The sequence below is a fragment of the Neomonachus schauinslandi genome, chromosome 10 (assembly GCF_002201575.2).
Source record: "Neomonachus schauinslandi chromosome 10, ASM220157v2, whole genome shotgun sequence".
NCBI lineage: Eukaryota > Metazoa > Chordata > Mammalia > Carnivora > Phocidae > Neomonachus > Neomonachus schauinslandi.
In genome coordinates, this window is record NC_058412.1 from 57,596,936 (window position 1) to 57,607,724 (window position 10,789).

Genomic DNA, 10,789 nt, shown 5'->3' on the forward strand with positions numbered 1-10,789 from the left:
CACTTGAGGTTTAAGGCATGTAAAAAAAATCTGAAGGGTCTTTTGAACTGCTCATTAGGGGTCCTTCCTGTGGTGAAGTCATGTAGCCTACTCTGAGGGACCACTGACTAAACTGAAAACATGCTTGCTAGCCACATCAACCAGGATACAGCAAATACCATAGAGGTGGAGAATTTGGGGGTTTTTAGTCATCACATATACTATTTGTCTTTTAAAACTGCCTTTTTGCTTTTGTATGTCAATGATAGCTCCAGTGCACTTATGCCTTGTCCATGTGACTTAGCAAATGTTTGCAATCAGGAAATTGGGTATAGGCCCCAGCACCAAAGATAAAGAAGGCAGAAAGCCAGGTGGTGTTCATTTTCAGGTAGGATAACATTTAAAATCCTTGGGCTCTCCCATCTATTTTTTGACATTGCTTCCTTGGGCTTCTCTCCATCCAGTTGGATCTTTGCATAGATGACATAGTGTAGCCCTATCTAGATATATGTGAAATAATTCATAACATATATGAGGCATAAAGGAAAAAATATATATAAGTGTACCCCTATCCCCCTCCAGTTTAAGAAATAGAACATTACCAGTGCTTCTAAAGCACCTATAGGTCCCACCACAATTTCATTCCCTTCCTTCCCTATCAGAGATAACTATCCTGAGTTTTGAGTTATTCTCTGGCTTTTCTTCATAAATTTCTCATTTATATCTTAAGTTGTGTCATGTTTAGTTTTGATCATTTAAAATTTTTATATAAATGAAATCATAGGTATTTTTCTTCAGCTTGCTCCTTTGCTCAGTATAGTTGAGAATCAGTCATCTTGTTGTCTGCTGTATACTGAGACCTTTGGGTTGTTTTTGATTTTTAACTATTTCAAACATTGCTACCATATACATTTTTGTACTTGTCTCGCAGTACACATGAGAAGCTCTCAGGGAATTTTTAAAGCTCTTCAGACTGAAGAAGGACTGTCTTCAGGAATCTCCTTAGTAGTTTCCACAGTCAGAGACTTCTTCCTGTTTTCTTATTTAAGCTAGTTATATTATAGTTTAACTTGTTTCCTTATGTTCTAGAAAGCATAGTGGTTGAACCAGCTTAAAAACTCCCAACTTTCTCATGTCTGTGTGATTTGGGGCAAGTTATTTAACCTCTCTGGCCTCAGGTCCTCACCTGCAAACTACCTCGTATGGTTGTTTTAAGGATCAATGAATTAATCTATATAAAGTGCCTGAAACATGGTAAACATTTAAAAATTTTAGCTATCATTATTCTATTCTACCCATAATGGAAATGGAAAAAGCTTGTCATTATCTTTTATGAAAGACCCATTTATACATTTAAATTTATTACTTCCCAGTCCTGTCCTTTTGGAAGCTTACTTATCAGTAAAAATTTACTTATTTATTCCAAAAATTTAAACATTTACTAGATGCATGGCATTGTGTAAGTCATGGGGCATACAATCAGCAACTAAACTGGATGTCTCTGCCTTTAAGAAACTTAAGAGTTTAGTAGAGTTTAGAGACATAAAATAAATACACAAGTATTGAATTTCAGACTGTTATTAGTGCTATGAAAGGAAAGAATATGGACTATGAGGGGGATAAAAGCAAGGAAATATCTCCTTGAGATGGAGGAACTAGAGAAAGCCCCTTTTAGCAACTGATATTTAAGCTGCAATAAAAGCAAAGTAGGGAGAGGAGTGTTCCCTAAAAGGGGTTATCATGTGCCAGGACTTTCAGGTGGAGAAGAGCTGGTATGTTGGGGGCCTAAGGGAAGCCAGAGAGGCTAAAGCTTAGCAAGGTGGGAGCAGTTGAAATTGGAGAAACGGAAGAAATACACACGAGGACTTGCAGGCCAAGTAAAGAACAACAAAGGGGAATTGCAATGGATTTGAAGATGGAGAGGGGCAGGATCCATTTACATCATAAAGGAGCTGCCTGCTGCATAGAGAAGGTATTAAATATAGATTAGTTGGGGAGGCTGTAATCAGTTTTAGAGGTGGCAGATGATGATGGCAGGGGAGATGGAGAGAACTAGACTTTCAGAAATATTTAAGATATAGAATAGACAAGATTGGGTGATGGTTGTTTTTGTAACCATGGGTGGTGAGAGAGAGGGAGGTGTCAAAGATAGTTCTGGTTTTTGATTTATCAACCTTCTGTGCTAACTTTTGAATTGTATTTATCATTTTTTATTCAATATGCCCAGACTTACAACTTTTCTCTTCAATTATATAAACTGTAATAGAATTTAGTGCTTTTTAAAAATAGATACTTGGGGTATCTGACTGACTCAGAGGAGCATGTGGTGCACTCTTGATCTCAGGGTTGTGAGTTTGAACCCCATGTTGGGTGTAGATTACTTAAATGAATAAATAAAAACTTAAAAAAGAACTAAAATCTTAAGAAAATAGATGCTTGACTAATGTGGGATTCTTGGTTTTATATACTGATTTCCTGCTTGCTTTTAAGATTACCTTGCAATATAATAATTTTTAAAAATTTTTAAGACTTTACAATGAGCAAGGCACTGGTTAGACAAAGTGAGCGATTCAGAAGTAAATTGAATGTAAGCACAGTACTAAACCACTGACACCCTATTTACTTCAGTGGCTCCTAGATGTCTTAAGTATATATAATTCAACTTACAGGGTTTGAATATTCCTTGAATTTTTTGAATACTTGTTTTTTTAATTTTTAATTTTCTTTTTTTAAATTTTGTTATGTTAGTCATCATTAGTTTTTGATGTAGTGTTCCATGATTCATTATTTGCATATAACACCCAGTGCTCATTACAACACGGGCCCTCCTTAATGTCCATCACTGGGCTAACCCATCCCCCTACCCCCATCTCCTCTGAAACCTTCAGATTTTTGGTTTCTTTTTCTTTTTTTTATGTTATGTTAGTCACCATACACTACATCATTAGTTTTTGATGTAGTGTTCCATGATTCATTGTTTGTGTATAATACCCAGTGCTCCACGCAATACGTGCCCTCCTTAATACCCATCACTGGGCTCACCCATCCCCCCACCCCCTCCCCTTTAAAACCCTCAGTTTGATTCCCAGAGTCCATAGTCTCTCATGGTTTGTCTCCCCCTTTAATTCCCCCCCTTCATTTTTCCCTTCCGTCTCCTAATGTCCTCCACGCTGTTCCTTATGTTCCACAAATAAGTGAAACCATATGATAATTGTCTTTCTCTGTTTGACTTATTTCATTTAGCATAATACCCTCCAATTCCACCCATGTTGATGCAAAAGTTGGGTATTCATCCTTTCTGATGGCTGAGTGATATTCCATTGTATATAGGGACTACATCTTCTTTATCCATTCATCTGTTGAAGTGCATCTCAGCATTTTCCATAGTTTGGCTATTGTGGACACTGCTGCTATGAGCATTGGGATGCATAGGTACCTTCTCTTCCCTACATCTGTAATTTTGGGGTAAATACCCAGTACTGCAATTGCTGGGTCATAGGGTAGCTCTATTTTTAACTTTTTGAGGAACCTCCACACTGTTTTCCAAAGTAGCTGTACCAACTTGCATTCCCACCGACAGTGTAAGAGGGTTCCCCTTTCTCCACAACCTCTCCAACATTTGTTGTTTCTTGCCTTGTCAATTTTTGCCATTCTAACTGGTGTAAGGTGGTATCTCAGTGTGGTTTTGATTTGAATTTCCCTGATGGCTAATGATGTTGAACATTTTTTCATGTGTCTGTTAGCCATTTGTATGTCTTCTTTGGAGAAATGTCTGTTCATGTCTTCTGGCCACTTTTTGACTTGATTATTTGTTTTTTGGGTGTTGAGTTTGAGAAGTTCTTTATAGATCTTGGATATCAGCCCTTTATCTGTAGTGTCATTTGCAAATATCTTCTCCCATTCTGTGGGTTACCTGTTTGTTTTGTTGACTGTTTCCTTTGCTGTGCAGAAGCTTTTTATCTTGACAAAGTCGTAAAAATTCATTTTCGCTTTTGTTTCCCTTGTCTTTGGAGACGTGTTTTGAAAGAAGTTGCTGTGGTTGATGTCGAAAAGGTTACTACCTATGTTCTCCTCTAGGATTTTGATGGATTCCTTTCTCACACTGAGGTCTTTCATCCATTTAGAGTTTATCTTTGTGTATGGTATAAGAGAATGGTCGAGTTTCATTCTTCTATATATAGCTGTCCAGTTTTCCCAGCATCATTTATTGAAGAGACTGTCTTTTTTCCATTGCATATTTTTTCCTGCTTTGTCGAATATTAGTTGACCATAGAGTTGAGGGTCCATATCTGGGCTCTCTTCTGTTCCATTGATCTATGTGTCTGTGTTTGTGCCAGCACCATGCTGTCTTGGTGATCACAGCTTTGTAATATAGCTTGAAATCTGGCAGTGTGATGCCCCTAGCTTTGTTTTTCTTTTGCAACATTTCCTTGGCAATTCGGGGTCTTTTCTGGTTCCATACAAATTTTAGAATTGTTTGTTCCAGCACTTTGAAAAATGCCATTGGTATTTTGATCAGGATGGTGCTGAAAGTATAGATTGCTCTGGGTAGCATAGACATTTTAACAATGTTTATTCTTCTGATCCATGAGCATGGAATGTTTTTCCATCTTTTTGTGTCTTCTTCAATTTCTTTCATGAGTGTTCTGTAGTTCCTAGAGTACAGATCCTTTACCTCTTTGGTTAGGTTATTCCAAGGTATCTTAAGGTTTTTGGTGCTATTATAAATGGAATCAATTCCTTAATTTCTCTTTCTACAGTTACATTGTTAGTGTATAGGAAAGCAACTGATTTCTGTGCATTGATTTTGTATACTGCCACATGGTATCCTTTCCCAATTTGAATACCTTTTATTTCATTTGTTGTCTGATTGCTGTTGCTGGGACTTCCAGTACTATGTTGAACAATAGTGGTGAGAGTGGGCATCCTTGTTATGTTCCTGATCTTAAGGGAAAGGCTCTTAATTTTTCCCCATTGAGAATATTTGCTGTGGGCTTTTCATAGATGGTTTTTATGAAATTGAGGAATGTTCCCTCTATCCCTACACTCTGAAGAGTTTTAATCAGGAAAGGATGCTGTATTTTGTCAAATGCTTTTTCTGCATCAATTGAGAGGACCATGTGGTTCTTGTCTCTTCTCTTGTTTATGTGTTATATCACATTGATTGATTTGTGAATGTTGAACCACCCTTGTACTTAGGGATAAATCCTGCCTGGTTTTGATGGATAATCCTTTTAATGTACTCTTGGATCCTATTAGCTAGGATCTTGTTGAGAATTTTGGCATCCATATTCATCAGGGATATTAGTCTAATTCTCCTTTTTGATGGGGTCTTTGCCTGGTTTTGGGATCGAGGTAATGCTGGCCTCATGGAATGAGTTTGGAAGTTTTCCTTATGTTTCTGTTTTTTGAAAGGGCTTCAGGAGAATAGGTATTATTTCTTCTTTAACTGTCTGGTAGAATTCCCCTGGGAGACCATCTGGCCCTGGACTCTTTGTTTTTGGGGAGGTTTTTGACCACTGCTTCAATCTTGTTACTGGTTATTGGTCTATTGAGATTGTCAGTTTCTTCCTGTTTCAGTCTTGGTAGTTTATAGGTTTCCAGGAAGGCATCTCTTTCTTCCAGATTGCTTAATTTATTGGCATATAGTTGCTGATAATAATTTCTAATAATTGTTTCTATTTCCTTGGTGTTAGTTGTGATCTCTCCCCTTTCATTCATAATTTTATTAATTTGGGTCCTTTCTCTTTTCTTTCGGATAAGTCTGGCCAGAGGTTTATTGATCTTATTAATTCTTTCAAAAAACCAGCTTATAGTTTCGTTGATCTGCTCTATTGTTTTTCTGTTTTCTATTTCATTTATCTCTGCTCTAATCTGTATTATTTCTCTTCTCCTGCTTGGTTTAGGTTTTATTTGCTGTTCTTTCTCCAGTTCCTTTAGGTGTAAGGTTAGCTTGTGTGTTCAGGATTTTTCTTCTTTTTTGAGTGAGGCTTGGATGGCTGTGTATTTCCCCCTTAGGACCACCTTTCCAGTGTCCCATAGGTTTTGGACCAATGTGTTTTCGTTCTCATTGGTTTCCATGAATTGTTTAAGTTCTTCTTTAATTTCCTGGTTGACCCAAACATTCTTTAGCAGGATGGTCTTTAGCTTCCAAGTGTTTGAATTCCCTCCAAATTTTTTCTTGTGATTGAGTTCCAGTTTCAAAGCATTGTGGTCTGAAAGTATGCAGGGAATAATCTCAGTCTTTTGGTATTGGTTGAGATCTGATTTGTGACCCAGTATGTGGTCTTTTCTGGAGAAAGTTCCATGTGCATTGGAGAAAAATGAGTATTCTGTTGTTTTAGGGTGGAATGTTCTGTATATATCTATGAAATGCATCTGGTCCAGTGTGTCATTCAAACCTCTTGTTTCTTTGTTGATTTTCTGCTTAGATGATCTGTCTATTGCTGAGAGTGGAGTATTGAGGTCTCCTACTATTAAAGTATTATTATCAGTATGATTCTTTATTTTGGTTCACAGTTGGCTGCTTCCATGTTGGGGGCATAGATATTTACAGTTGTTAGATCTTCTTGTTGGATAGACCCGTTAAGAATGATGTAGTGTTCCTCTGTGTCTCTAACTACAGTCTTTAGCTTAAAATCTAATTTGTCTGATATAAGAATTGCTACCCCAGCTTTCTTTTGAGGTCCGCTGGCATGGAAGATGGATCTCCATCCCTTCACTTTCAGTCTGGATGTATCTTTAGCTTCAAAATGAGTCTCTTGTGAACAGCATATGGATGGGTCCTGTCTTTTTATCCAATCTGCAACCCTGTGCCATTTCATGGGATCATTTAGGCCATTCACGTTGAGAGTGATTATTGAAAGATATGATTTTATTGTCTTCATGTTGCCTGTGAAGTCCTTGTTTCTATAGATTGTCTCTGTAAATTTCTTTTCTATATTACTCTTGGGGTCTTTTTTCTTTTATAGAACCCCCCTTAATATTTCTTGCAGGGCCGGCTTGGTAGTCACATATTCTTTCAGTTTCTGCTGGTCTTGGAAGCTCCTTGTCTCTCCATCCGTTCTGAATGACAGCCTTGCTGGATAAAGTATCCTTGGCTGCAGGTTCTTCTCATTTAGTACCCTGAATATGTCTCGCTAGGCCTTTCTGGCATGCCAGGTCTCTGTGGACAGGTCTGACATTTTTCTGATGTTCCTGCTTCTGTATGTAAGAAATTTCTTCCCCCTAGCTGCTTTCAGGATTGTTTCCTTGGATCTAAGATTTGCGAGTTGTACTATTATATGTCGGGACATTGATCTGTTCACAGTTCTTGGTGGGGGGGTCCTTTCTGCCTCTTGGACATGAATGCTTATTTCCTCCCCTAGATTAGGGAAGTTCTCAGCTACGATTTGCTCAAATATATCTCCTAGACCTCTCTCTCTCTCCACCCTCTCAGGGATCCCAATAATTCTGATATTGGAACATTTCTCTCTCAGTCTGATCTCTCGCGCTTTAAGCTTTTTTTCCCAGGCCTCCTTGGTTTCCTTCTTTTCTGTCATCTTATCGTCTAGCTCAGTAATTCGTTCTTCTGCCTTGTTTAACCTGGCAGTCAGAGTATCCAGTTTAGACTGCATTTCATTCATAGCATTTTTAAGTTTGGACTGATTAGATCTCATTTCTGCCCTTAGAGATTCTATGTTGTCGCTAATATTTTTCCAAGTCTAGATATCGACTTCATAATTGTGACTGTGAAGTCTCTGACATCTTGCTTATATCCATATCCATTAGGTCTGTGACAGAGGCCACAGTCTCCAATTCTTTTCTTTGTTGGGGGTTCCTCCTCTTAGTCATTCTGTTGGGGGGTGGTTGAGGGAATGTACAGAGTCCAGAGTATTAACCAGGACCCGAGCAAGATGCACCTGTTTTATAGGAACCCTAGGGTTCTCGTCCTCTTGTTCTTCCAGCCTGTTTTCTGGGGGAGGGGCCATGCTGCACTGTTACTCAGGCAACCCTGATTAGGCAGAGTTGCCCTCCCCTGTGCGGGGTGTGGGGACTCAGTGAAAATCGTTTTTTTGAGCTTTTGTTCTCTGGCAGCTTTCCTTGGAGGCTTTCCGTGTCTCTTCCTAGAGTCAGAGCAGAAGTGACCTTACCCAAACCTCTGTCCCAGAACAGAGAAATTGAAGTCTGCTCTTCACTGAGCTCTCCAGGACACACAGTTTCTGTTTCCGTCTATGCTGCTAAAAATCGCAGCCTCCCAGTTGTGGGCCCCACAGCAGCTCTCCCAGAGGTCAATCCCAGGGCTGGGCCGTCCCTGCCCTTTGTGCTTCTAAAACCGTGAGCTGCCCCTGGTTCAGGCGCACACACCTGCAGCTCCTGGATACTGTCTGGGGGCTGGACTAAAGTCCTTTCCCTGCCACTACTGGTCTGCGAGTCTTGTGCCCAGTCCCCAGCGCAGGATGTTTTTGCGCTCCGGTGTTATATCACCTTCCCAGAGCCAGCTTATAGTGGCTCCCTCCCCCTTCTGTTTATCTTCTGATATCTGCCTGCAAAATCATGGCTCTACCCTTTATACTTCAAGACCTGTGGAGATTTTCTGCTTGTAGAGATCCAGATATATATTTTTACATCTCAGGCTGATTTCATGGGTGTTCAGAATGGTTTGGTAGATATCCAGGTAAATTCAGGGGACTGGTTGAAATAGGGTCCTCTACTCCTTCGCCATCTTCCCTCCTCCTGAATATTTCTTTGTCTTCTAGCATATTTTTTATTGGCTCTGACCAATGGTCATTCATATGTTTATTCAGACCCTTATTGAACTTAATTGTATTTTCAATCATGTATTCATAACAACAAGTTAATAGGTTTCTGCTCATTTAAAAAACAATCCTTTTTAGGAAGATCTTAAAACAGTCTCCTATAAGCTTTGAGGGTGCAGTTTTCTTTTTTTTAAGTTGGAGTATAGTTGACATACAATGTAACATTAATTTTAGGTGTACAGCATAGTGATTGGACAACTCTGTATGTTCTAACATAAAGATTGTTGGCTTTTCTGTGAGGCCGCCTGAACAGTGGTGGCGGCTGGGAGTGGCCCTGGGGAGGAGAGGGTGGGGCGACGTCATCTTCCAGCCCACCAGCTCAGGGGGACTTCACAGAGACACAGCGCCCGCAGTGGAGTCTGGAGTCACTTACACCAAACCCTGCCCCCCTGCACCCAGCAGGGGCATATTCACTAGGGCAGGTATAACTTGAGCCAGCGCATCCAGCCTGTCCCTCAGAGGACAAGCACAGGACCCAGCATGTCCCGAGTCTACTGATTATAGAGTGCCCCAAAGTGTCAGCTTCAATTCTGGTAGAAATAGGACCAGGCCTTTTTGTTGTTGTTGTTATGTATGTATGTATTTATTTTTTCTTTCTTTCTTTCTTTCTTTCTTTCTTTCTTTCTTTCTTTCTTTCTTTCTTTCTTTCTTTCTTCCTTCCTTCCTTCCTTCCTTCCTTCCTTCCTTCCTTCCTTCCTTCCTTCCTTCCTTCCTTCCTTCCTTCCTTCCTTCCTTCCTTCCTTCCTTCCTTCCTTCCTTTTTTCCTTTTTTCCTTCCTTCCTTCCTTCCTTCCTTCAATCAGGCTTATAGTTTTTTGTTTGTTTTCTTGTTTTTTGGATCAGGCTTCTTTCTTTTCTTTTTCACTTTTTAAAAAATTTTTTTGAATCAGGCTTATAGTTTTTTGATTGCTTTTTTGTTCCTTTTTTCTTTTTTTGGATCAGTTTTTTTTTTTTAATCAGGCTTATCTTAAACAAATCAGAGCACACCTATTTGAAGGTCCAAACATTCTCCACTGGAAGCAAGGAGGAACTCTGCAGAGGACTGACCTGTGGGAAAGAGCAGCCAAAACACAACAGCAGAGTGCACACCACATAAATCCCCAAACACTTCCTGAAGCACCAGGTCCTGGACAGTGTATGACCCCTTCTTAATATGGCATTTGTCTCAGGGGCAGGGCAGAAACCTAGACAAAATGACAAGACAGAGGAATTCTCCCCAAAAGAAAGATCAAGAAGAAATCACAGCCAGGGATTTCTGAGCAAGAATTTAGAACAACAGTAGTAAGAATACTAGCTGTACTTGAAAGTATAGAAGACACCAGAGAAACCCTTGCTGCAGAAATAAAAGACCTAAAAACTAATCAGGCTGAAATAAAAAATGCTATAACTGAGACGCAAAACCGACTGGATGTAATCACAAAGAGGATAGAAGCAGAGGATTGAATAGGTGATATAGAAGATAAAATTATGGAAAATAATGAAGCTGAAAAGAAGAGGGAAAGAAAACTATTAGATTACAAATATAGACTTAGGGAACTCAGCAATTCCACAAAGTGCAATAATATCCATATCATAGGAACCCCAGAAGAAGAGTGGGGAAAAAGGGGCAGAAGGTTTATTTGACAAATTATAGCTGAGAACTTCCCTATCTGGGGAAGAAAACAGGCATTCAAGTCCAAGAGGCCCAGAGAACTCCCCTCACAATCAGAAACAGGTCAACACCAAGACATGTAATAGTGAAACTTGCAAAATACAAAGATAACACGAGAATGTGGAAAGCAGCTAGGGACAAAAGGTCCTTAACCTATAAAGGTAGACACATAAAGCTAGCAGCACACCAGAAGAGAGTGACATGAAATATTCAATGTGCTAAATGTGCAAAGTATGCAGCCAAGAATACTGTATCCAGCAAGGCTGTCATTCAGAATAGAGGGAGAGATGAAGAGTTTCCAAGACAAGCAAAGACTAAAGTGAGATCATGAACACTAAACCAGCTCTGCAAGAAATATCAGA